The sequence below is a fragment of the Fukomys damarensis genome, unplaced genomic scaffold (assembly GCF_012274545.1).
Source record: "Fukomys damarensis isolate Sample0158 unplaced genomic scaffold, DMR_v1.0_HiC HiC_scaffold_39, whole genome shotgun sequence".
NCBI classification, from domain to species: domain Eukaryota; kingdom Metazoa; phylum Chordata; class Mammalia; order Rodentia; family Bathyergidae; genus Fukomys; species Fukomys damarensis.
The window spans coordinates 122006120-122012252 of record NW_022900951.1 but is presented as its reverse complement, the minus strand read 5'-3'; the positions used below and the strand labels follow the sequence as shown (position 1 = coordinate 122012252).

Genomic DNA, 6133 nt, shown 5'->3' with positions numbered 1-6133 from the left:
TGCATCAGAAGCACTCTCCAACTGCCATTGTCAAGAGAGATTCTAGAGAAATCTCTTTGTCCCTGTAAATCTGAGACTCCCTTCCTGTATTAATCATGCTTTTTCCCTAAATGTTCTCTATTTTATGATGCTCTGGCATTTTGGACATTGCTGGCTGTGGTGGATACATGGCCTTACACAGTTGATGCAATTATATTGTGTTTAATACACACACACACACACACACACACACACACATACACACAGGAGTACATGTAACACAACAAATCTGAATAGTATAGGTAATACTGATACAATGTCAACATGCTAGAGTGATACTGTACTACAATTTGCAAGATGTAGCCATTTGTGAGGCCTCTTTGTATTATTTCTTACAACTCCATATGAATCTACAATTATCACAAAGAATTTTCAATTAAACAAAAGATTATGTTTGCCTTTCTGGTAATCATATTTGAAATTGAAATGGGGTCATTTTGAGGACAAGTATCAATATGGTGGAGGGAAATGGCTGAATCTGACTGTTTCTTACCTACTTTACTCTCTTGCAATTTGATCATGTTGTTTCCAGGATTCTCACACATCTGTATCTTGGAAAAAAAGTTATTGGAAAATTAGCTTCTGTTTTATATGTATCCTTACTGGGAAAAATATTATTTTTAGTTCCTGCATCATAAACAAATTCCAGGATGCAGAAATGACTCTCACTGTCTTGAGCTGTAAAGTACTCAGGAGAAAAATGACTAAAGAGAGTTAATAGTCCATATTCTGCATATAGAAAATCCAGAGAAGTTAGAAACTGCTTCTTCAATGAAGTTGCTTGGCAGGAAAAGCAGATAAGAATGTCCATCTATTTCAGCTTGGCAGAAGAGAAAGAAAATTGCAGTGGAGTAGGGCCAGTAATTAGAGACAGAAAACTGCTTCTGGAGGTCAAGTTGGCCCTGATAAAAGATTTGGCCTCTACAAATCTGTGTGCATGGACTTCATTTTTTTCTTCTTGTTGCCATAATATGTCCGAGATCTGTTAAACTTTCTGATACTGTGTGGCAATGAGACTTGCCCAAATCAATCCAACTACATTCATTCTAACTTAGGGCCAGCTTTGCATGAGACAGTATGCTTCAGACAGTGGCCCTTAGATGTGCATGTACTCTTACAGAGTGAAATTGGAAACCATGGAAAAAATTGCTCTATTGACTGCTGTGAATACATTTCTATCTATACTGACTTGAATCTGAGCTCCTTTTTGCTATATATATATATACCATGTGTGACACTTCTTAAAATAAGTTCCCTTCATATTGGTATATTTTAGCTACTGTAGGTGAACATTAGCCTTATATTCAATTAAATACTTTGTTAAACAAATCTGTGCTTTATTTGGGTCCATAAACATAGTCCCTAGCCAGATATACAGCAGGCATGATTGAAGGGTAGGGTGAATGAACAAAAAGGAATATCTCCCGATTTATGTTCCTATGTATACTCCTTGATAGCAATACTTGATTATTTGCCTTTTCTCTCGTTTACTTATTCTTACACCTTTAACTCCTAGCATCCCATCTGGCATATATCTAATCATAGAAAATTGAATGTGTGCATGAATGAACAAAGTCTCTCACGTATTAAAATGTCTATAAGGTTCCAGCCAATCATTGTTTCAACAACTTTACCATCTAGTGCAGGCAGTGAAATCTATTTACACTGTTGAAAGACTCATGTTATATCCTTCACTTATATTGGTCTGAACATTTTTATCCTCTATGAAGAGAGAAAAGGTAACTTTTCTGAATTTAAATTGATCACATTCTGAGCAGTATGACTCTTTTTAAATAATTCAAAAGCCCCCAAACTCCAGCTTTTTTGTTCCTCTATTGTCATTGGTGCAGACTCTATTACCTCCTTGGGAGGGTTCCCAGCATATTAAAAATAAGAATATAATACTGCCATGGAAGAACCTTTCAACATTAACATAAAATATATAAGCATTGACAGAACAATTAGATTAATTCACCTCTTAGGGCTAGCTGTTCAGAGCTGACTCATCTAAAACAGTGTTAAACTATTCAGTTATACGATGATTCTGTAAAGAGCTGCCACAAGAAAGATATTATTTTCATTTTTGTATTTATGTTTGAAGTTAAACAGGATTAAAGGAAAAATGAAAACATTCTTCATAAAAACATTTGTGTTAATTTAGGTTTATCATTCAAGTAATAGCAGTGTTAAGCCTACCAAAAGTGTCTGTCTCCAAAATGATTAAGAATTTGTCTTCTGTTTTCAAGATGGTATGAAACTGTATTCACAGAGAAAGGGGCATTCGTATTCTTAATTGAAATGAAATAAAATATATGAATAACATCACCTTTTACATCAGTTAAAATGTGTCTGTGAGTTACAAATACAAAAATTAGTGCTTTAAAATGTAGATTTATTTGAATCTGGAGAGAAGCAGCTCAGGGCTAGGAGCATTTCCATGGTCTCAGAGACACAGTCTTTTTATTGCATTGCTCAGCCTTGCTTGGATTACCTTTCTAAGGTTCCCTCAGATGCCAGAATGGCTCCAGCCATTGTAGCCATTTTCTCTGCAGCAGGAAAGAGAAAAGGGAATGAGGGTATCACCTCCATCTTTCCTGGAAGGATCATAGTAGACTTGGTCCCATGGCCACTCTGAGCCACAAAAAGTTCTTTGAAATGTCTTTCTCTTATTTCATGGAACTAGATTGAGCTGAAAACTTTGGTATCTTTTATTAAAGAAGAGGAAGAATGAATATTGGGAAAGCAAATGGCAGTATTTCCTTCATCCAAGTGTTGATTGCCCAGGAAGAATGCTTGCTTTATATTGTCTTTTACAGATGCTTTTATTTTATTTTATTTTATTTTATTTTTATTTTTTGGTACTGGGGATTGAACTCAGGACCTTGCTCTTTCAAGGCAAGCACAGTGCCACTGAGCTAAATGCCCAGCCAGATGCTTTTATTAATCTGTTTTAGAACTACAAAAGATTCTATTGAATACCACCAATGCCTTTGGGGTGATGGGACCTTTTCCCTCATAGATTTGTGAAGATTGTCTCACTTCATAGCCATAAAATCTTCTCATCTACAGTATTAATGATTAGCTGATTGGCTTATGATTGACTTTGAAGATAATTAATTGATTCTTCTGACTTTGGTTAGAAGTCTCTTAGGAGAAGCTTAATTTATTGCTACCTTTCAATAGACCAACTGACTACACAGGATTTCTTAATGAAGAATTTGGTAAAGATTGGCTACACTTGTTTTTTTTTTTTAAATTGTAGCTTGTGATAGTTATGTCTGTCAGTTTGATTGGCTTGGGAGACACCTAGGAAATCAGTGAAGCATATTTCTAGGTGTAACTGCGTGGGTTATGGTGTCTGGATTCTTCCTCTCTGGCGTTGTTCCCATGCTCTGCTTCTAGGTCCCCATGAGATAAGCAGCCTTCTGCCATAATGTTTTTGTGTCAGACCCAGCTGACCATAGATGGAATCCCCTGCAACCATGAGCCAAATTAAACCTGTCCTCCTTTAAGTTGTAAATTTTGAGTATTGGGTTTCAGCAATGGCAAATCTAATATATAGATTCCTCTTTTGCTTCTCCTAGTAAGCAAACAAACAAACAAAACAACAGCAACAACAAAATGGGAAAAAATCACTAGTTTTGATATTAAGCATTTCTCCAATCAGGGTGCTTGTGGAAGACAGCTGAGCCAAGAACCTAATGAGAAAACCCGGAATGTACAGTTGGCTTTCTGTTTTGGGACTGGAGCTCTTACAAGGGCGCAGATGGGTTATCTTCAAGAGCATTGGTCACTCCGGGGGGGTCCCTCTATAGGCTTGAGATACTGGACATCAGGACCACCTGGGCGCCCCTCCTCCTCTGCCGCCGTCTCTTGCCGGTCCTGGCTCCACTCCCCTCTCAGCGCCGAGCAGCACGAGTTGGGTCTTCCCCTGCACCTGCGCAGTCCTGACCGAGTTGGGCATTCTATAGAATCCTGGCGAGATGGAATCCGGGGCTTGGCATCGTTGGAATAGAATACTGACTGAGCTCGCTCTGGTCTCTGTGGGCTCTGCTACTCCAGTAAATGAACCCTGAGGAATACTAGCCAATTTTTTGCAACTCTGAAATCATGGCTCATGATTTGTTGATGTTCAAAGATGTGACTGTAGACTTTTCTCAAGAAGAGTAACAATGCCTGAACTCCTATCAGAGAAATTTGTACAGAGATGTGGTATTAGAGAACTAGAGTAACTTGGTGTCACTGGACGGTTCCATTACTAAACCAGATGTGATTACCCTATTGGAACAAGGGAAAGAACCTTGGCTGGTTGTGAAGGATGAGAAAAGAAGGTTGAGCGTAGATTGGGAATCCAGGTATGACACCTACAAGTTATTTGAATAAAATGATATTTATGAAATCAATTTATCTCCCTGGGAAATAATGGAAAGAATCAAAAGTTGTGGGCCTGAAGACTCTTTTTTCAGAAAAGATTGTGAATATAAAATGTTTGATGGACAAGAGGGTCCTCATAAGATATATTTCAGGCTCATGACAAAAAGTACCCCTGAAGAAATACCCACTTACAGAAAACTCTCATCCTTTGCTTTATATGAAAAAGTCAGAATAGAGAAAAATCCTATGAATGTACGGATTGTGGGAAGGCTTTTACAGTACACCAACTGCTTACTTTCCATTAGAGAGTCCATACTGGTGAGAAACTTTATGAATGCAAAGACTGTGGAAAAACCTTTAGACATTGTGCCCACCTTAGTCGACATCAAAGAATTCATACATCTGACAAACTCTGTGTGTAAAACATGTGGGAAGAATTGCATGTGTAGCTCAGACCTTCGCATACATCAAAAGAATTCACATTGGTGAGAAGCTGTATATATGTAAAGAATGTGGAAAGGCCTTCAGAGTGCGAGGACAACTTGATCTCCACCAAAGGATCCACACTGGTGAGAATCCCTGTGAGTATAAGGAGTGTGGGAAGACCTGACTCGACATTAGAGACTTAACATTGCTGAGAAGTGCTATGAGTGTCAGGAATGTGGCCAAGCTTTCCTGTGTAGTACAGACCTTCGAGTCCATCACAGACTTGACACTGGCGAGAAGCCCTACAGCTGTAAGGAGTGTGGAAAGGCCTTTAAAGTGCAGCAGCAACTTCCTCTCCTCCAGCAAATCCACACTGGTGAGAAGCCATACGAGTGTCAGAATGTCAGAAGTTCTTTCGTCGTTACTCCGAACTTATTTCTCATCAAGGTATTCATATTGAAGTGGAGCCTTATGACTGTAAGGAATATGGGAAGGCCTTTAGGCTGTTCTCACTACTTACTCAACCTCAGAGCATCCCTTTTGGTGAGAAACCCTGTAAATGTAAAGAATGTGAGAACACATTTATGGTGCTCTCACAACTTACTCAGCACCAAAGCATTCATACTGGTGAGAAACCCTATGTCTGTAAAGAATGTGGAAAAGCCTTCAGGCTTCATTCATCACTTATTCAATATCAGAGGATTCATTCGGTGAGAAGCCATACAAATGTAAGGAGTGTAAGAAAGCATTTAGACAGCATTCATACCTTACTTACCATCAGTGGATTCATAATGTAACTTAATAATTCAATAAAAGGAAGATCATTTAGCCTATGTTTCCTGTATAAACTTTATTTACTGGTAACCAGAAGTTGATGATATGAAGGTTTTGATAGAGAATTCCAGCAAATAAATGCAGAAAAAAATTACAGAATTAGAAAACTCTACTAGAAAAAACATTTTATAATGATGTATCTAGGATGAATCTCCATAGAGATTAAAGTCATGAGTGAAAGATTGACTTGAACTTTATAGAGAATAGATCAGGCTAGCAACATCTGAACTCACACATCACTCTCAGCCTCACAAACCAGGACCATAAAATATTATGTGCCTCTTAATGTCATAAAGTACAGAGTACACTTGTCATATTATTGAACCTGAATTTGAGCCTGAATGTCTAAGTCCCAGTTTAGACAAAAGGAAAGGAAAAACCAATTACATGACATGATAAATGTAAAATGTAAGTAATTCTGCAAGAGGAATGAAATGGTCTGTCAGTGAATAAAATGCCA

The 6133-nt window shown here is 38.0% G+C and overlaps 1 pseudogene; it reads left to right on the top strand.

Annotated features, from left to right (window-relative positions):
• Positions 1–4149: 4149 nt before the first annotated feature.
• LOC104874353 lies at positions 4150–5641 on the top strand (annotated as a pseudogene).
• The last annotated feature ends 492 nt before the right edge of the window (positions 5642–6133 follow it).